This window comes from Anopheles stephensi, unplaced genomic scaffold (genome assembly GCF_013141755.1).
Source record: "Anopheles stephensi strain Indian unplaced genomic scaffold, UCI_ANSTEP_V1.0 ucontig65, whole genome shotgun sequence".
NCBI classification, from domain to species: Eukaryota; Metazoa; Arthropoda; class Insecta; order Diptera; family Culicidae; genus Anopheles; species Anopheles stephensi.
This window is the reverse complement of record NW_023405433.1, coordinates 48,392-70,635: the sequence shown is the minus strand read 5'-3', so window position 1 is coordinate 70,635 and position 22,244 is coordinate 48,392. Positions and strand designations below refer to the sequence as shown.

The 22,244-nt window shown below is 45.7% G+C and overlaps 1 protein-coding gene across 3 annotated transcripts in view; it reads right to left on the bottom strand.

The window, feature by feature from the left end:
• Positions 1-22,244, bottom strand: part of LOC118517203 — a 50,795-nt gene that overhangs the window by 12,609 nt on the left and 15,942 nt on the right. For all 3 annotated transcript variants that reach the window (XM_036063159.1, XM_036063163.1, XM_036063164.1), the window contains exon 2: positions 16,256-16,310. The gene's annotated coding sequence lies outside the window, so the exon portion shown is untranslated. The remainder of the gene's footprint in view (positions 1-16,255; positions 16,311-22,244) is intronic.

The following is a 22,244-nucleotide window of genomic DNA, read 5'->3' as shown; positions in this document are numbered from 1 at the left end:
GCAATAAGCTCGGCTCGGTGGCGTTGCAGCACCGTACATGCTGTCACGTAGTTTTCTTCTCATCGTCGTCTTCTGTTGCCTTCTGAACACCTTGCGAAACACCGAACGAATCCATTCGCCTGACTCCTTGAAGCAGCCAGCGGAGTTGCCAAAGTCTTATCTGGCGCGTAGGAACAGCGTGACACTTGCTGGGATAAGATCGAACATCGATGGAACGCCCGGTTTCGTCGGGAGGATTAAAACAGGGCAAACAGTCGCGAGCGCAAACAAACTGTAATAGAAGTGTAATTAAATTTATGCGCTCCAGCGTAGTTGAAGTTTAATGCAGTTAATTTCAGCGTACCTCCTCCCATCTCGACTGGGAAGAAAGCGGAAAAGAAGAAGCACGAAACTTCTCTCCTCCGGTAGCGCATTCAGTGCGAGGACACCTCACGATAAGGCTCGGTGTACTGAAATGTAATTAGCACACTTTATCCTCTCCAACAGTGCCCCACTGGGTTGGAAGTTGAGCAGCAGGAGGCGAACGGACTGGAACACCCAACTCCGTCTCACTTACAAGACACAAAGGCACTGCGGGGACAAGTTGGGTTTGTTGTACATTCCGGGTGATTCAACAAACGGTGTGAGTTCTATTCGGAGAAAAAGGTTCGCTTTTTGTACGTTCAGATTTACGAAACTGGCGAGAAGAATGAAAAATTATGGCCACTTGGCAAACAACACCAGTTATGGTTTGGCGGATCGTTGTTTGACGTCGTATAATTGGCCATCACAGGCACGTGCTAGAAACAAAAGGCAATTGAAATGAATTGCATATGCACAAGGCGTGCACTGGAATGAGATGGCTGTTGCATTTGATTATGGAATCCTGATAAGTTTGTGGTTAGTAACTATGGTATTATGATATAGTCTTCTTTATCTTGGCCATGTTGGTACGCCGTACTTGACATGGTCAGCATCGTCAGCAGAAATCTGATCCACATGCACACATCATAGTCAAAGATGATTCCTAGCAGCTCAGGAGTCTATCAGAACCTGATGTATCATTTTTGGTGGAGTCATCTTGATAGTTAAAGTTTGTTAAAGATTCCTCACGAAGTAACGATCGTCCCTATATACCAGAACTCCTCTACTACCTCCTGATCTTCCACGTCAACCGAATACTCTGAGTCTCAGGTGAGTTCTAGATCATGGTCTGAGGTCTGGTGTGGCAAAGGGGCTGTGGAAGATTAGTTGGGATAGAATCTTGCAGGATGTAACATTCCTAACAAATTCCAAAGCGTCATCTAGAACAATTTAGTAAGCAAATCGGATATGCGTTAATCAAAACATGCCAATTCCATTTTCCGAATGTTCACACAATTTCTATTTTTGGTCTAGATGACCAGCTACTTTCTAAATCCGGCTGTTGCAGCCAACTGTCTGGTGGATATCGATTCACGGTGGCTAAGCTTCTAATCACTCATCAACCAACATCGTCATGGCATCGAAGTATGCTGCACAAGAATAGCTACCGTCAATTTTCGGGTTCGCATACACACTCGCTATCGCCGGCTCGGGCAGCCGATACATCCCAAAGCGATTCCCGATAATGGACGCTAATGGAAAAGATACTTCGTTCGTGAATAATTCTTGTATCACATTAGCATTGATTGATGTCTGCCCAGCTCCCTCGCGTGTTTCCATCCACGGAGCTATACTGGACCATGACTTGCTCCAACGACTGTCCAGTGTGCACGTCCAAAACAAAAAAAAAAGAGCCACATCGCATAAATCATGTCAAGGCTCTGACCAGCCATGTCCATCTTCTTATCACAACGATACCGGTGAGTCGGAGCTCCATTTTCGCCCGACAGACGCCGGTTTCCAAACCCGAACCGGGTACTTCAAACTCGTAAACGTGAAGCTGACATATTTTGTGGTTCTAATTTACCCCGATTTCCGGCGGGGACAAACTGTTGGGATCCGACGTTCTATATTCGAGGCTACCCAGTACCTCGGCTGCACTCTGTCGACATGCAAGTCGACCGCAAAAACAACACACAGTTGACACAGTTCCCAAGTGCTCCCGGGAGAGGGAGCCCGGACAGAAACCGGAGCAATAAATAGCAAACAATGCAACGAACGCCACTTCCAGAACGGCAAACCCCGGTGAGCTCTGGTAGGGTGCAACCTTGTCAGACAGCGTCTATTTCCGGGGACCGAAAACAGGGGTAGTAGGCTGCACTTTTCTTAGCTCCAGCCGGCATAGTACCGGCGTGTCTGGTGCTGACCTGACCGACTTCTAGCACCGGTCCGTGTGTGTGTCTGTGCGTTATATAAAACTCGGAACTCCTAGGGTGGGAGTTCCGATAAATTAGCATATAATAAAGCATTTTGCCGAACGAGCCACAGCCAACTGAGGTTCCCTCGGCGGTTATTACGCTTGCCGGCCCTGGTGCGTGCGTGCGGTGCGTGATGCTGCCCTTGGACGATCCGATACCGGAAGCAGGTCAAGCATTGCCCACCCCAAACACTCGCTTCTCTCCCTCCACTCACCGGTCCCTCGGGTCAGATAAGGTGTGGTTTACTGTGACCGAGGAAAGAAAGTATACTTTTTCCCTCCACAACATCGCTGTGAGAAGGTTCTATTTTGCTTTATTGTAGTGGGAAAACTCTCCGGCGCGTTTTATGCTGAACCGACCATTTTCCACAGCATGACCGAGTTAGCCAGCCAACCCCACACCATCATGCAGTTATCACATATCATGGAAATTTATGCTCATGAATAATTTCACCTAAAAGACCCAACCCCAGCGCTCCCAGCACTAGTAGGGTGGTTTGTTTGCTTTATGAAGTGTGTCTTGTGCGCTGCTGCATTTGCGGGGTGCTGCACCCGAGGTTGCAGTGTGGTCGAGTGAAGCGCTGTATGTGAGGGTGAATTCCGACACACTGTTTGGTTAGACTTTTTCTTGTCAGTATTTTTATGGCTATTACCCTTCACATCCGGCCAGGGAAAATGTCAACCATCCAACCCGATTGGCTTGTCCAGGGGGAAACCAGCACCGGGAAGCATCGATGTGTAAGAAGAGCTGTCGGAAATGTTTATGGAAAGCAGCATTTTCGGGCAGGAAAACGAGCAACGTATGGCCGGTGGCAGGATTTACGTTTATTATCGATATTAGCCCTTGCTGTGTGATGTTGTGTTGTATGGAGCTTTCTGATGCTTGAGGCTTGGGAATGTTTTATAAGCTTGGATGACCACCGGGCTCAGTGGAGATTGTTTTAGAGCGGCAGTACTTCATAAAGTCAATTTATGGAATATTGCTTAAAAATACAGACTGCTTGAGGTTAGTTTAGATTGCTTCAGAATTTCACTTCTCAGTTACTGAGCTAGCTCTCTTCTCTCATTCGCTAAAGCTCATCGTGTACCGCCGTTTCTAATGCAATTACACACTGCTGTCAGCTGTCATCGTAATCGGGCACTAAAGTCAACCCTCGCCGTGAAAGTATTCTTGGTGTTACGATACGACGTAAAGCTATGCAAAGACGGGCTTAACCGCTCACACCGAAGCTCAAAGGGCATCTACGGTGTCGGCAGCATGACACGCTTGTTTGTCTTGGCTAATGATAAAAGTTGCTCCCGTGCAAGACACGGGAGACACCACGGCACGGTGAATCTTTGAATTCGGATCTGTGCTCCCTTCGCCATTAGGCGGAAGCAACCATGAAGAAGGAATGTAGCCAATTCCGGTCGAATGAGCTTTACCGAAAATCCACTGACCGAGGAAAACCCTTAGCCGGTGGCATCAGCAGACTGGAAACTACGACTACACTGTGCCACAAGATATTAGACCAGGAAGTGTGCAACCGTCGTGACGCTCGATCTAGACCGGGCCCGTTCTAAGGCCACCACCACCAAAGAAGGTTCGTACTATCATCGGGTAATGAGTGCCACATGAAAGCGTAATGCGTGGTGCATGGGAGAACGCTTGCTTTACTCCCAACAAATGACCAGCCGAGCGTTAGTGGTTGTGTCATTCGGTACTGCTTCCTAGGAACGGTCCAGGGAAGGCATGAACTGGAATGTGTAATAACCTTCCCTGCGTCCTAAGGTCCTTGGGTAAATATCGTAAATTAATGCACCAATTGGATAACACCGGTGTAGAATCAGTGCCCGGGCTCGGAGCTTGGTTCGGAGATTATGACTTCGGTCCATTAATGAACTCCTGGGGACGTTCCCTGTCGTACGAGTCACAGGATGTACCGAGCAGAATTGTTCTCACACACCAGGGCCAAAGTTTTCCACACTTCCGTACGGCGAGATTGCGGACCGATGACCGATAAGAACGTCACCTTGTTTGCGCAAGTGTGCTACACGTATGCGGCATTCACTGCGTATGCTAATATTTGCTGCGAAGTGGGCTTGTTTCGAAAGGCTCGACATTCGGTATCGGTGGTGAATAATTTAATGGCCGGAGGTTTTCGGTTCAACCAACCCTTACCGGGTTTGTTTTCTAATTGATTGTTCCATCCTCTGTGTGGGGAAGTTTTAATAGCTTTGTTTATGTCGCACCGAGTTCATGTTTACACGGGGAATAGTTTCTTATACCGAGCCTAGAACTACATTATCAGACAATTAATGAGGTTTAAATATTCATTTTTAAACCTTACTGGAGGAAAATCAAATCTTTTATATTGGTGGAGTTTTAAAGAAGGATGTACTATTTTCGTTCCATTAGTCTCACAAGCGCTTATCAATTTTCGGAATTAATATCCTCAAGAACATTGATATGTCCAAGGGAAGAATAGATACATAAGTACTTCATCTAGAAAATAATAGGACACTTTAAAAACGGTTAAGTGAAGGTTATTGATGAGAAAAGGTCTGACTGAAAATCCTTCAATTTGTCCGAAACTCATGATGAAACTACTCATAAGCTGGGAGGCTCTCAACGAAGTTTCAACTTCTTTCAAGTCGAAAGAATATTGATCTTGGAACCTGATTTTATAGAGTTTTTTATTAAATTGCATGATTATTAGGAATTCAGGGATATCCTCTAAGCCTCCATTAAAGATTGTCAACAGAATAGCAAAAGTTTCTTTCTCAATCCTCAATATTCATGTGTTTAAATTAGTTTGAAATAGTTCACAGTTGCCTCAAAGCTGAGCTCCGATAAAATCATTGTACTGGAAAATTGCGTTATTCTAGCGGAAAATGGCCTATTTCGGTGCGTTGTCAGTTTACCGAAGTACATGTACTCCAGCGATGCTATAAACCGGTGCTATAAAAAGTGCTTTAGAGCAAAGCTGTATTTAGTATTGGTTCCCAATTTGCAAACGCACATTCCTGCCATCCAAATTGGCAAACGGAAGCAAAAGCATTCGATTTACGTAAGCCCTCTAATCTATGTATGTATCCGGAAGCGCCAACACCAACCACCGTTCCCTAGCACGAGCTAGCCCACTCATACTCCAATCCCTTACATCATCGTCAACGGGTTTTCGATCGGAGGTTCGTGCACGGTTTGGTGCACGGTATAAATATTTCAATCGTAACCGGCCAAAACCGATAGCAGACACTCTTTGGGTACCTCCAAAATTCCACACCCGAAAGAAAATAAAAAACCTGTTTTTGCTTCTCCCTCGGGAAAAATTGGGGAGAGTTGGCTGTGTGTGAAAATTGAATAATCCTCGACGGGGTTTTTTGTTGTTGTCGTGCGCTTCCACTGCTGTTTCCGATTGGAATCGGATCTTCCGTCACCAAAGATAGATGCAATAGAAAAAAACCGAGGCTTTATGCATATTCACTTCTCACTCATCTTCACCAGAAGATTGGGACAAAAGGGTACCGGGTGTGTGGCATTTTGGGCATGATTACAAAATTATTTAACAGAAAAGCCTAGACCCTCCGATAGGCTCACTCTCGCTTATCGGAAGCGGACGATCGGAAATGGTAATGTCCAAGAGCCGAGCTGAAGCATTAAGTATGTTGTTCGAGGGGTCGAGGTTTTGAAACGAAAGCGAAAGGTTCACCGAATAGACGTGTTTGACGTAACAAGTGAATAGCGCAGAGTGATCCCAACGACTGCATAGATTAACGCACAGGTCAGTAATGGAAGAATGTTTCCAAAGGGAGGTGACATCGATAGAGTTTTTCCTCCCAAAAATTATTATTACCTAAGGTCGTTTTCTTCCACACGTGATTTCCGTGAAACCCCTATAAAAATGGTCACGTACGATCGATTTTAATCCGGCAGGACGTGTTGATACTGGAAATCGATAGGGATAACTGATGATTGAGTAATCTTAGGGTCGTCCAGTCGGGCAGAGACCGGTCAGGGCAAATCTTTTTTGTCGTAAGAGGTTGGATTGAAGGGCATAACCCCCCTCTGAGGGAATATTGAAGACGTAGGACGATTGACCAAACGGTGTGCTAACAAATCTTTCGATGGATTTTATTGCCTTCAATCAGAGAGGCCCGCTGGGAACGACAGTCCGAGACCGAGCCTGAGTAAGGGAGAAAGTTCGGGTTCGGGGAATTTCTATAAACGCACCTGTGTGCTCCGTCTGCATTCCTACCAATTTCGATTCCCATCCACCAGCCGTCAGTAGGCTTTCGCATTCGGAGATCCGCGGAATGTGAACCAGGAATCTGGCGAATTCTTGCAAAAATACGATTTTCACGGTGAAGGGTCAACCCACGGTGGAATTCTGTTAACTGGATCAGCCACCGCAAATTAACATTGTTTCCGAAGTCTGCGTCCGTCTCTTGGGGAGCGGACAAATTCCAGTAAAAGCCTCCCGACCGAATCGGACTCGGCTCGGACACTTTCCCTCCAGCATTTTGGTCCGCAAAGCGTCATAAACTTTTCTTCCCGCGTACCAATTTCCACGCTAACTGCGTCAACCGATTCGTGGCAGAGCAGAGGGTAGAGTACTATGGCTTCTTCTGTTCCCCCGGTCAGGTGTGGCGTCGTTAAGAGTTTTTTTTTTTGTTAATAGTCGGAAAATTGGGATGCTCGTGCTGACGAGGAAGAGGAGAAATAAATCCGTTTGATTATACCCGCTGGTGTTGGAGAGCTGGAGAAGCGGAATTGAATTCGGTGGGCTTTTTGACGAGTGCTCCAGAAGTTGAAGGCCACCGTTTCGTCGATTCTAGGCCAGTAGGCTTTGCAGTTTTGTGGTTTCTTGCAGTTGAAAACGGAGGTTCCCGGGCGGGAAATGAATTTCCCGAGTACGTTTTATCGATGATACCGTACGCAAAATAATATTGCCACAAAAAAACAGCTTTTATTACATCAAACAAAACTAGATCAAATACGGGTTATGCTATAATTATAGGACACGGTTGGCTTCGCGCCAGAGAAAAATTAATTATCTAAAACGCTCCACAATGCTGCTGCTGCTGCAAAAAAAAAAACTTTTACTCTGCCTAATCCCAACCTCGACGTTGAGGTGCATCTCTAATAACAGTAAAAGCTTTTGTGGTAGCTGAAGCTACACCTGGCCGAAACTGAATAGCGCTTCTGAACATCCTATCTTTCCGTCCGAAAAAGCGCATAGCTCTCTCTCTGTGCCCCGGTAAGATTTACCTTTTAATCCAGTCGATTTTTCTTTTGCTTTTCTTTTCTTCACAATTTTCAGTTACTCTAGAACAAAGGCAAATTCTGCGACCAGCCCCGAAACTGTGCGTAATAATGCGGAGTAAAATCATAACCCAAGAACCCTCGCTGGCTGGCGCGAACCCATCGGATAATGAAGAAGAAAGGTACGCTTAGTTTTAATTCCCCTGTTTATCCATCGCCAGTGGGGAATGGGTCAGCCTTACGTTTTTTCCGTATGTGCTGTGTTGTGTTGGTTACTCTCGCTGCGGCAACCACAATCCGGCTGGCCGACTAAAATCTCGTGTAATTAGAAGAGAGAGGTAATTAATTAGTTGTACCTTCTTTTTTTGCTTCTAAGCGCCTCTACAGCAAAGCAGCCAGGAAACAGGTGGTCAGATTGTGGTGCTATTTTTCTCTTTCCCGGTCGAGGAAAATCGGGGAAAAGTTTTTCCCGAAGCTCCGAAAAAGCCGATGCCTACCAACGAGCATCGATGCTTACTCGCTCGTACGTTCCATGGCGCAGTGTGAAGTATTTTTAGGTGTCGGCCTTGAACAACGACGAGACGAGCCGAGTCGAGCCACTGTTCCGTTTTTAATGGCCGCAGCACCGGTACGCCGTGCTTAATTAGATAGAATGATCCATAAAAGGTTTCTGTGTGCAGATTGAATTGGCAGACGCGTGAAAAACTAAAATGGACAGGCCATAAATCGATCTCGGTGCAGTGGGACAGTGCTCACCTCGTTCAAGAGGAAGAGGAAGCTCTCGTTTTCCGGGTATGGTTTAATTTCAGAAGCATATCAAAAGGCAAGCCATACTCTCGGGTCATTGCAGCATGACTTTGAACGGTCAATTTGGATTTGGAGCTCTAATTACTGTTTATAATCCATGATCGAAGCTTCTACGATGACCGATTGGTGGAAGAGAAGAATTATTAAGAAGAATCGCGGATGACTTCTCTCGACAAACCGTTACAACAAAACTGGAGTCAAGTGGTATATTAACTCCAAATTTGAGGTCCAACTGTTGGAAAACGTCATTCTATAGATGACTACCTCTGATAAATTGCTGGAACCTATTACCCAGCTCAATGCTCTGATAAGGCCCTGCAAAAAACTACACTTATTATGCTCAACAAGACTTCATGGCTACCTTCATTGCCTAGGAATGACATCATATGACCATGAGAACTAAGTCTGAATAGACTGTATTTACTCTCAAGGTAGGCTTCGCCAATGTATCTTTAACAAAGCTCTACAGACTTGGTCTTTAAAATGCTTTGCTTCTAGACCTCTGTGTTTGTCTTCAAAGTCGTATTAAATAAGTCATATTACATCTGTCATGTCGAGAATCTTGGGCACAGTTTCTAGTGCAATTCTGGAGTCCGAAACACCTGTTGGGGTTGGAGAAAAAGCTTAAAGAATGTTGATCAAAATAGTATATGATTCCTTCTACACCGGCTAACAGATTTAATATGCCAGGTGATGTTGATCAGTAAATTCTTGTTGAGGACAAATAGACGAACTTGATGTACCTCGTAGTTTTCACGAAGTATTTTTTCATCGGATCTTCTAGCAGTGCCAATGAAGTTGTACGTTATATCATCATTTGTGGGTCATAGTATGATTAGTACACCACTTTATAACCTAAGCCTTTGTTAGCCTTATTTTTCGCTAGAGGACTCAAATAATGCAGACAACAGTTGCCATATACACTGCCTGAAGCAACATCCTCGTCTACAACTGTCGAAAGTTTCGATTCGATTGCTCACCTTCAACCCTCTGTCGAACGCTCAACCTCGAACTCACCGAGGTATCAACATGTTGCCGTTGTGTACAAAAAAAAGACAACTGGAGTATCAAACTAAACACAGAACGTTCGGTTGCCTATCTTCCATTGGTGACCTCCAACACAGTTTTATACGACCACCGTAAACCCGAAAGTAGGATCAGTTTCCAATCGACAAACAAGCAAGCAAGAAGGCTCTCTACCTCAGATAGAACATACCGGCTACTCTGTGGCAAGTTGTTGTGTTTTTTTTCGTGGTTCTGTTGGTTCTGCTTTCGGTAACCATAAACCATGTTTTGCTGTGCTCAACCACTTTTCAGCGCTTTCCATCCATCCACCGTTTGCCCTTTTTTGTTCGCAAACTTCAAGAGCAACTGCAGCAATGGAATGGAAAAGCGCTTCCGTCGACTTGAAAAAAAAAACTTTGTGCGAAACTTATAGCGTTCGATATGCAACCCGCGAAAGGGTGGAAGGTTTTTCGCGACCCAATGCGCGTAATGCGTTACTAGCAATTGCTAACACCAAACGCGGTATGAAAAGGGAGAACATCCTTCGGTCAGACGTGGACAAACACACATATGAAAGCACAGAAGGCCCAAGTGTGGTAATGGATTTTATGCAAGAAGGAGCTCACTTGACGGATTGGGAAGCAAGTGCAGCAGCATAATGCACCCATTGTTTCGGTTCATTCCTTCACCAGGCAGCCGGTCGAACGTAAGCATTTTCCCATTGTTGTTACAATGTGTGTGCAATTTATGTGTATGATCGGTGTGCCTTTTTCCACTACCTCACTCACATGAGTCTCGTTCTGTGCGGCGAGTTTAAAATCGTTTAACCACCGGCCGAGGGTGTACTGCAAACGATTCAACTTGTACCTAACCTCACTTCGAGTATCAATTGAGTAGCAGAAATATGCCATACGCCAAAGTACGCGGATGTTGCTGGACGTTGGAATTGATGGAGGAAAACTGCGTTGCATACAAGCTGGCAGTATGTGGTCTTTCTCGCGCTCGCTGATGATCATAACCATTACGGCTGCAGGCATCAGCGACGGCCAAGAGTACCGGGGATCCAATAAAATACAAAAATAGCACACTGTGCGGATCGTGAGAATAATCATGCTCGTTACTCGTTGGATGCAGCAAAGCCAAAAACAAAGGCAGGAGATAAAACGAAGAACGCCGGTTTTTAAAAACTCATTCCCGTTTCTTTCTTGAATCCCGAGCTGAATTATATGAAACATTAGAACACGACAACGGGGAGAAACAAAGCCCCGCACGCGTAAATGAGCAGAGAAGCAAAAGCAAAAATTGGATCGCAATTACTCGCTTGGGGAAGAACTCCGGCCCGACCGATAGATACAAACCAGAACTATGTAAAGCAGATGGTTGTGGAGGTTAGAGCGTTGAAGATAAAAAAAAACCCCTTAAGACTCAGCCAACCAGCAGCTGTTACGGTTTTAATTTCTTTTGCTTACTGAAATTTAGCACACTTTGCACACGTCATTGCTTTACTCTACTCTACTGCAGCTGGATGCATGCATGTGCATTGTTCACCAGCATAGAAACGGTGCGTTTCACACGATGCAACGGTGAGATGTCTTTATGCGCGTCCCCATGCTCCCGGTGCACCATCATCATCACATCGCAGAACCGTGCAAATGTGCGAATTATGCTGCATTAGTGAGCATTAATCACAAACTAACTCACACATGTACGCCATACCGGTGTTTGTGTGTGTGGCCCTCTGACCCGGATACAGACAGTGGCTAGATAAGGCTGAAAGGGAGAGGGGGAGTGAAAATCCCCCCCCCCCAACCCCCCATGGAAACACACACATGTTGTGGAGAAGGGTTCATTGAATCATACGTGCATTGTCGTGATGATGAAACGATGCCTTTTCTCATCATCGGTGTCTGCCATCATCGGTGTGCATTCAATCGATTTGAACGGCTTCTGTTGTCGCACCGCGTTAGGGGAAGGAAGGGGAGCTTTGCTGCGAGGGAAGCGCTGTGAAAGCGTTATGCTTTACATCGTGCTAAAACATGACACTCAATTTTGTCCCAGGGGCCAGTGGAACATCGAAAACATGCATACGTCTGTCAACCAGAGCGCGTTGGAAGTTTTCAGCTCAGAGGTTTTCCTTTTTTTCATCCCCCAAAAAACACGATATATTGTCATCAGCATCCAGTGCGGTGCAGTGTTTTGTGAGGCCATTGCGTCAGTGTGTCTGTAAGCCTCCTTGAACTACATGGCCTGCTCTCAGATTTGTCTGTTTTGTAATGGTCTGCATGTGGTGAAGGATGCTCAAAACTAGGCCAGAGAGAATTGTATTTATTTCTATGACCTACCCTAGTAGATACTTATGGTAACATAATTTGACCATCTCTAGCTACTGTAATAGTGATTCCACTAGAGGGCGCTTTGGGAGCTAGGAACATCAGGAGCTCTGGACAATATTTTTTGAGCTGCTAAGAGCTTAATAGACATAATTAACTACATTGTGAGGCTTATTGAAAAACTTACGTAAGCAAAAAATGTGACATTTGTGCTGTTGGTGTACTTATTCTAACCTTAAGTATCCTAGTAGTACCGCGCGATTCCGCTAGAGGTCGCGTTAAGAGTAAAGTACTCTGGGATCGACTTTATCCAAAATATAACAAGTAACAAACTAATTTATGGCTACATTGCAACTATCATATGCCTTATAATGTTATAAAATATCTCTCCATACGCCATTGCCACACACCATACAATTGATAGTTGAAAAATGAATCCTCACTCACAACACACGCATTGAAACATTATTAACACGCACATTAACGCACCACACTATCACCCCGCGTGAAGACGGAAATGGCACGATCGTTAATAAAATGATCATAAAAACGTGCCATTTTACGGGCACGGACATAAAAACATAATAAGACACATCTCGTCTGTACACACTAGCCGGTAAACGTGACATTAATTACGCCACTCGGATATTCCACGCAGCCTGGAGTTTGAGATGGGACAGAAACTCGGTGCTGGGCAATAATTTTAATCTACTTATTGACGGTATTGTTCTCTCACATTTTACTTTTATTCCTTCCCGTGCGAATACTTGAAGCGGAAACACACAACTTACTGTTGAAATGAATCGTTTAATGCAAAACGGTTCGATGTTCGAATTACGCTTGATTTAATTAAACTCTTTCGCACTGGCGGTTGTGTGTTGGAATGATTATTGGATAAATATTTCGCCCCGATCGGATTACATCGCGAAAGTAATACATTCATCAAGCGCGGAACACGGCTTCGATCGAGATACAATCGAGGGTTTTGTTTTTGTTGTACGCGTGTTTAAACAAACGGTACTGCACTGCACCCGAGAACTGTACGCCCTTTTGCATATGTTTACACGACCCCCACGCCAGGGCACGCTCGCCTACCGGAAGGCGCTGAAACTTGACGCCTGGTGTAAACATTTCATCGAGATCCCGGTTCTCGGTCTGCTTTTTGTTTCGTTTCGGTTGGCACGGGTTTTTGTTTAGCCGCAGCGAAAACGAACTGCAATCAATCGATGGGATCAATCAGCATTACCGACCAACTCCCGTCGTTCTCAACGGTGCATTAAGGAAAATAAATTCTCCAAACGAACCTCGGAGACTGGAAACGGGTTGACGCTGGAAACACATTTGCCTGATGAATTTTTACGCCATTTTTGATCATCTATATGTCTCCAGGAGTCGTCGAGGAAACAGTGATAGCTTAGGTAATAGGAGAACACTCTGTAAATTAAGTTCTTCTGCTTTTCTTTCATTCTTTTCATGGTAATCAGCGCCAGCAGCACGGCCATTCCCACCATCACGGTTGGATGGCTAGCGCACGCTTAATGTTCATCATTATGCATTAGAGCATAATTTCCATATGTGTGTGCTCATTTTCTCTCCCCAACGATCACAGCGCCAGCATCCGTCCCAGCCCAAGGAAACGTACATCAAACAAAAAACTGAACAGTAGAATGCAAATCGGAAAACCATTGAAACGTCTTCGAATCTAACCGATCGTAAATTTTGCGCCTCCAACCTCGCACAAACCCTTTCTCGCACACGGTGGGATATCGTTTAGAGCTTTGCGGCATTGTCTTCGGGGCTGACCTGGATGTACGGACCGAAAAGACAAGCCTCCGAGCCACACACGGAGACATGGAGATTTTGCCATTGCCACCGTATGAAAATTGTGAAAATTGTGATAAATGCTCACCGTGTCCATCAATCTTGCCGGCTGCATGTAGGGAAACGTGCTTCTCGGGGCCAAGCTCTGTCCCCAATCCGCTCGATTGGTTGCCACGGTTGCCGTTCGGTGTCATCTCGGTGTACATTGGTTTTAGAAAGCGTACGTGTCAGGCGACACCGGCCAATAGTTCATGACCATCGGTTCGGGCGGATGTCCGTTTTTTTTTTGGGGGGGGGGGCTGTAATTGCATCTGGCGTTGCAGCTGAGGCACTCGTTTGGCAGATGCGTTCGAGCAAATGATTTACTAGAGATCGTCAGCCGAATACCGAATGTGAAAGGGGCCGTTTTGGGCGTTCAATTTTGAGTTCCATTCAAAGGTAATCGATATGTGCAAACTTTTCATTTAAGGTTGAGGTTTTTTTGTTTTTAAAAGACTGGATTAAACTCTTTGCCAGGTGGGAGTTCCTGGAGAAGAAGGCAATCAGCACAAGACAGCTTTGGCAAGGTAAATCTACACGATTCAATGAGCTCTTTTGGAGTCTTAGTCCTGGGACTACCTCCTCAAGGTTTTGAAGAAGCTACTGCCTAATCTCAAGGTTTGAGGCTTCTTCAAACTACATCGCTTTAAACATTCGACCCTAGAAGTTTCGAATTTCGGAATACATCTTCTGCCAGTCAATTCTGACAACATCACAAGGACCCAAGAGCAGCGGTAGGCTCAATTAGAGATACTTCTTAGATCTTGATGCGGCTTTGATTGTGACTTCTTCGTCAATCTATGATAGACAAAGGAAAGCTATAAAGCTCTTTCACTAAACAATTTTGCTCCACCCTTTCGTGTCTAAAGAAAATTTAAGTAATTATAGTTCGTGGAATCATATGACACTTTCATTTGCGATCTCCCCAACTCGAACCAAAGCCGCTTGCTTACCAAGTCGCTGCACTGACGTTGATCTCTTCAGCTTATCACACTTCACGCTCATTGCAGCGCATGCAAAAACACGAAGACAAAAAGTGTGCCAGAGATGTGATACGTCCGCTGGTTTAAATGCTGCAAATTAGCAACAACTCCACAGCCGAGGGTGAAAGACGATCACAAAACGCGTCAAACAAAAACCCGCGACTCTCAAACCTGGGCCGCTGCTCACGTGATGACGGTCGATTAACGCCTCGCTGGTCGTGTTGATTTGCGCAGTGTACAGCCCGGGCGAAAAAGGTACCTCGTGCGTAACCGCGAAGTCCTCCACTAAAGCAACAATTTGGGCTGGAAATAAGAAACGGTGACGAGCGTCATCAACATCCCCTGCTGGAAGATGTTTTCACGTGTGCTGTGGTTGATAGAGACATGGATCCGAGAAGTTGGTAAAACAAACATCTAATTGCAACAATTAACCGGTTTCCCTTTTTTTGTTGGGACATAAGGAAGGTTTTTCGTGCATAAAAACTTCAAGTGCAAGTGGCAAATGTTTTTGTCTTCACGGTCAGTCACGCGTAGCACACGTTTATTTTTGGGGAGACCTGTCACTCGTTTTTTCTTGCCACAGTAATTTACCCACTACCAAACCACACACGAGTGACTACATTTGACGTTTATTATGTGACACTGTGAGGGACACATCACAATTTGACAAGGCCTCCTATGCCGTTGTCGGTTCCGGTTCGAGTAACATTCGAGAAAACAAAGCTGCATTCCTGCTAGACACCGTAATGGCGGTGAGTGATTTGAAAGATCACATCAATCGAACCCGCATACTGCAGTGCGGTCCACAGGCTATTTCTTTTTTCCGCCCCGTCTTTTAGTACGTGCTGTCGACACCTGAGAGGCCACATGTCGTCCCCCCCTCTGATCGGTGCATTGCAATCACATTAAAAGCAAACCACATCACACCTACCTAGGACACACCGGAAGGATTCCACCGTATGACGATTGATTCGATTTCAATTAAGAGCACGTTCCACGTGCGTGAAGTGAAGAACCATGTTCGGGTGGAGAATCCAGGTGGAGTCCCGGTGAAATTTATGCAAACATTTTCAGCGCTACAATAATCAATGTATTTATAGCGTCCGATGCAATGTAGCAGTAGAGGATGCAATTCCATTAGCATAATTAATACCGGAGCTATATCGGGTGTACGAGGGCCTGGTGTCATGTTCGCCGGCCCGAGGCTGCTGCTGTTTGTTTGACCAACCGCGAAAAATCAACATTTTAGCACATTGCACACACATCGGATCACGCCCAAAACGGTGGGGATGATCTCGCCTAGGCTCGAGGCGCCATTTTCCCCTTTCCTTCGATGCGCGTGTCTATCTGAATGCGCAGCTAAAGTGAGTGTTTTCAATTACTTCCAATTGACTTACGGTGTAATTTCGCTCCGTGTGTAATCAACAAAAGCTCGCGAGAGCCTCGCCTGTTGTCGGCTGCTGTGTAAATCAATTGATGATCGTTATTTATCATTTAAATTAGCTTGGTCGAGTGGGTTCATCGTCGAAGCTTCAGCGGACAGAACACTAATGGGAGCGGTTATTATTCCGGTTCCGGTCAATCGATTCCCCGAGCGTCTGTCGGCTGATGCTTTGCTAACTTGATACTGTCGACAGACGTGCCCGGTTGGGGTTGCGTTGAACATAGGCAATACATTAAACACATTAAGCATAATTATTCGTACCTTTTGACTGTCAGGAGTGTTTGCGGTAGTGGTGTATCGATTCGTTTCCAACAACCTGGAGTGAAGAAGAGAAGTAAAGGAGATTTTTAGTTCAAATTGTGTCGTTTAGAAGAGCATATATGTATCCAAGTCATGTTAGCAGATTTCAGAGATATCTCATAAAAAAATCAGATGATACCACAATTCACTCAGATGATTTGAAATAATCAGTATCGAGGCCGTGGAGGAAATTATGAGAAGTAGTGAGCTTCTATTGTGATACCATCTGATCTTGAGAATCCTCTCAAGTTTTTTTTTTAATATTTTGAATCGAAAGCCGAACAATCTGTTACAAAAAGTCAAGTTCCTCTTTAAAACGTAAAGTGCGTACGTTCGTGGACGCAACAACACAGACGCTTCCAGGATTTTTCTTCGTACCAGTTATATTTATGCGTTCTAGACCCTTCAGGCTCCCGCACAACCTCCTACCCCCTACCCTCGATAGGCAAGAGACAAAAGCGCACGAAGCAAAACATAAAATATTAACACCAGCTTCTGCTCCCAGCGCACGGTTGCGTTGCGGAACACAAAAGCTTCCAAAGTTATCGTCCGGACGGTGAAGATTACTATCAACGAACGGGACGGGAACGAAGAAACTGTGAGGCGCAAGCAAAAATGCCTGCACCCGAGGTGTCCCGGTCGAGCGCAGAAACGAATGGGATGGGAGGGTGTGAAAAATCGAACCTCCGGGTGGATTTGTCGCCTCGACGCCCGCCGGGAACGCAAAAACCGTGCCATTCTTTCGTGCCTGCCTGCCGCCATTTCGTCGTACTCATAAAAGATGGAAAGGCGCAACAGCAAACAAAAAGACAGCGAAATGACCAAACGAGGATCCCGGGATGGGGGCAGGGCGTTATGCAAAGCAGACGGAAAAGAACTGCAAATTGCGAAACCGACGAACGACCGAGATCTGGTCGCCCAAGAACCTGCTCCGGGTCAATGATTTCTTTTGCCCTCTTGAACCCAACCGGAACGCAACGCTAGCCGACTTCAGCGGCCTCATCTTGCGCCGTGGAAGTTCATTCGAATAAAGAAAGATGTTGGGAACTATCTTTGGAAGATCATCTTGAACGGTGATTCCTCTGTGACACGGGAAGGCCTCCGACTGGGAAGGATTTGTTTACGATGACGCTGTTGGAGTTTAGTTGAGAGTGTTACAAATGAGATAGGCAGAAACAAAAGCTTACGAATTGCTGTTAACTTCAGAAGTACAAATTTGAGACAGCTCTGCTCTCAAGTTTTTAGAATCGTTAGAGTACATCAGTTTCAACTTGAAGAATTATTGAATTGAGAAGAGTGATCTCCGATAGTTTTCACTTAAAGAACACATTTATTTCAGAAGTGTCCTCCCAATACTTCCATTAGAAATCATCTAATTTGAAAATTCAGGACATTCGTTCAAAATCGCCGATACGCAACACATGGCATCTCATCGCCATAAGCGTCCTTGAATCTCTGCGACGGGTCCCTTCAAACCCAAAAAACCCATTTGGTGGAAAGCTTATCATGATGAGCATATTTGTGCTCCGAAAATTTGCCAAATGGGCACCATCGCACACCAGCTGGAACCGGGTGGCAGTATCAACTTTCCATCGTAAAAATGTCCGACCATTTCCGAATCGGATGGAATTGCCTTTCCCGTCGAGAAATACAAAACTATCAGCGAAACGTCACGATTGCTTACGGTCGTAATGTTTCAAAATGCATCCTTTCCTATATCTGTAGTTCTGTTCTTTTTTTTTCTTTTACTGGCCGAAAATGATTCCCTGTAGAATATGAGACGGTTCGGAAAGATTCGCCACGACTCTTTCAGAACTCCTGCCGCGAGTTCCAGGAAAACGATTCTTCGCCTTGCGACCATGCGTGTGTGGGTTGGGCAAAGTTTTGTGCAATTTTACCACGGACCACCGTCTTCAGGATCCGGTTTTCGCAAAAATTAAAATCCTTCACCGAGGACTTCTTCTTCCTCGGCTACCTATAAGATGGAAAAGACAAAGCAAAACTGGTCAAACTGCTCGGTTTTTGGGCTCATCTCAGCTGTGCCCAAAAATTCTTGGTCCCTCCGAGCCCGGGAGCCTAAAATCCATCATGACGCGAAGAATCTCGGTGATTGTGGTTGCGTGGAATGCGAGACCCACAAACGCACACTTGTGTAGAATCGTTCGGAATCGGTACAGCAACGGCTCAGGGAGGTCCGGGACGACAGATTCACGGTTGCGGTTGGCCGTATGTAATTTGCTCCCATCGATGCCTTCGTCTGCTGTGCTTCATTCCGTTTGACAGCACTGCTGTGGGAATGAATGTGGCCCGTGTCATGCCGGTGCTACTGTTTTGTTAAGCGGATGGAAATGGAAAAAAGAGCTTTTTACATTTCGTTTCTTTCGTCTTTTTTTTTGGGGGGAGCGAAACAGACATCTTCGAGCCTCATTTCAAGCCACAACACAAAGAAAGCGTTTGGCTGAAGAAACGTGTTAGCTAGTGTTTTGAGGAATAAAACCCACACGAGAGCAGGAACGAATCCGATTGTCATGTAAATCACGCTCTTCTTCTCCTGTCCCGATGTGACAATTGAGCAATTACCTTCCGTCTAGAATATTTGGAAGATGTTAGGACTCCTTTTTGCTCGATGTACCAGGAAAAGAATCGTCTAAATAATAATTTAAATACAAAATTGTCCCAACAAAAGCTTCTCCCTCTCGTTTGAATGTTTGGGCACATTGACTAGACACAAACTCCAACGCTCGTCTAGACAAAGAGTAGCAAAATTGGCTTCGGCTTGGTTTGGTGGAATTTATGGATGGCAATAAATTTGCTCATAAAAGAAGCCACTCGTCTGGCACACGGAAAGCAACAGCCAAACCTATTTCTCTTTGTGAAGTGTTTGGATGAGCTATGCGATAAGAAACATGCTATCGTTTCCTGCACGGAAAAAAATGCTTTTAAATGTGCTGTTTGACATTTGCCCACTTCAAAAGCCCCAAAAACCTTTCACACACACACGGACAGGTCGCGAGGACACTACCAAGTCCAATACTATCCCTTTAGGCCTCCCCATTTGACGTACGGCGACCCGGGACGGACCTGAGCTCGGACAGGAATGCAATTAACGGCCAGATAATGCAAGGGCGCAACAAGAATTTCAACATGGCTCCTCGGCTCACCCAACCCATGCGCCAGACATACAGGAAAGGAATTCTGTTTGTAGCCTCCACTACACTACGGTGGGCTCCATTACGACGCCACACGCTCCATTACGATCCGCCTGGTCCGCATGGTGCAAAGAAAAATGAAGTAATTGGTTTTATGGACGACCAGGACGAATATTTTAACACAGACCAGTGTGTGTGTGTGTGTGTGTGAGAGAGAGTTCAATGTCCGGTAAATGTGATTCCACACCTGTGGTTCGGGGAAACCTGAGCCCGGTGCAGTTGCGGGTTGAGACCATTGTATGGAAATTATGCTCCAGCAGCAGCGCCATGTTCTGGATGGTGATCGAAGATGGCGGTTGGTTCGATTTCTTTTCCCATGGCCACCGGATCGGGACCTGGTTTGGTGGACAGCTGCAGCGTGGCCCTTTTGCCAATCCTTTTATGTATTTTCAAATGTCTGCAGAACACTAACACCGTGGTGTTTGCCCAAATCCAATGCAATCCATTGCGTGAACAGTGAAAGTGACAACAAGCCAATGTGCCCCGGAAGAACCGGATTCAACCTTTCTTGCGCGTTCGGCATAGGCAAGATGTCAACGTAGTGATGGAGAGTTCCCTGGGGATCTTCGACACCTCGTCGAAAGTGTTTCCGTTGCGGAAATCGAAAAACGTGCGCCCAGGAGAGCGGCAGCTCTGTTTTTGACACTTTGTTCAACATACCGTATCTTGTCCGGTCCTGCTTCTTCCTGGATAGTTTCACTCCTGCTTAAGAAGTGCATTTTTTGCGCTCTTTTCGTGGAAAGCTATTCAACAACTTCCGGCAAGCTGAAGTTCCCCGTTTTTTGCAGCCGCATCAGAAGTTTTTCTTTTGAGCTTTTTGTTTGCCTGTGCTGGTGTGTGTTAATGCTTCAACTGTAGTGGTTCTTTGGTGTGGTCTTAATCGAGCTTGAAAAACGACCGTGTAACGTTGTACAACACGTGAAGTTGATCCTTGCGCTCTTGTTTCGAGTGAGTATAGAAGAGCGTTTTGAAGTTGAACTTTAGTGGAAACCAGTGCAACCGGGAACCACTGCTTGCAACTGTTTTCACCATGGTCCAATGGTGGACATTGTGTGAAAAGCGGAATCTTTATCAAAAGCTCAAACAGATGTAGACTTGATGACCTTTGGTGAACTCTGAGGATACCTCCATCGCTTCCGTTGTACCTTGGGTTAATACTAATTTTTGACTTGCGAACTGGAACTCTCTCATACTATTCTGAGCCTAGCCCACTGTGAGCTCCGGTCATCGTAAGAAGAAGTTTTCTTCAAGTAAGAAAGGAGTTGTGAAAGAACTTTACAATTACTGTATTGTAATACAACTCTTATTTAGAACTATCTCTCAGTTCGGGAAGCCTTCTACGTAGCTGAAGCATCAAATTAAACCCTGATTTTTAATCCCAAAAAACGAAGCATTCTTCCCTAACTATCATCACCCATTACAAAAAGAGCATACAGGAATGCATACATAATGAAGGATCCATTCACCGCCCAAACGACTGCTCCTTAGCTCCATTGTAAAACTAATTATGTGAGCCTTTAAGGATCAGACGGCGAAATAATCTCGCCCCAACTACTTCGCCTCCCTTTGCTCATGTGTGCTCGGCACGATGCAGCTGTCGACGTTAGTCATAAATTATGAAACTTTTAAGACCTTATAAATCTTTCACGAGTCGCGCGCCACGGGACTGCAGCTCCTCCACCAGCACCAGAGACTGGTCAAACCGTTCAAAATGGCGTTCTAAATTAAAAGAGCAGAAATGCAGAATCCCTTCACCAGTCTCACACCAAAGTTCCGATGTGTGTAAGAGAGAGCAAGTCAAAAAAAACCCTCGCGAACTCGCCCATACTCGCTCAGCTACCATGGACATAACAGTTAAAATTTATAGTTTCCAGCTCCGTCCGGTCGGATGATGCCGTGTGTGTGTGTGTGTGCACGTCTCTGTCTGAAGTAGTTGCACGGCAAACAGTCCAGAAGTCAGATAAGAAAGGCACACCCCAGCCCGGTTGTCCTGTGTAACGATGAAAGAGGAAGCACCGCGCTTCGATGCAATGCGCAGCCATGCTCGCGCGAAACCAGTGACCATCGACAGCGAGTCCTAAGAAGATTAAAGCGGGCAGCTCGCTGGTACGCCGTGACTAATCACACCACGAACACCAGAAGTGCTCTGCCGGTGGGTTCGAGGTTCACGATCAAGGTTCAGGGTCCGCTGGTGCGTGCCGAAGTGCGCCTGGATGGAAATTTTATACACACGCGTCAAAGCTGATGTTGGAGTGTTTTGAAAAACAACGTTCGACGACCGCACCACGCACCACGCATGGGAGCATGGCCTGGAGCTGGCTAATGAATTGAGGCTTAGGGTGTTTGTGTTTTATCCGCCTGCCTGTGTATGACGCCTTTGCCTTGGTGGCTTTTCACTTCACCGATAGAGACGTTTCGGCTGCGGATTTACGCTTTACTAAGGCAAATGGGTTCGTGTAAGCGATGGCCGCCTTCGAACAACAAACCTCGAACAACGCTCAATTACGCAATGGAGTAATGAAACTTTCCCTTTTTATTATAAAGCACCCCTTTGCACTCGGTTCCATCTAGAGTCGGTTCGGAAGGATCTGCATGGCTGCTAGCTGACTGAGCCAGCTGAGGGAACAAACGTTGGGGTAAGATTTGTGGGATCGTTTAATGAACGATTCGAGTGTGCATGATTATTACTCGCAGGCAGACGAGAAACATGCACTTTGGGCGACTGGAATGCGAGCCGAATG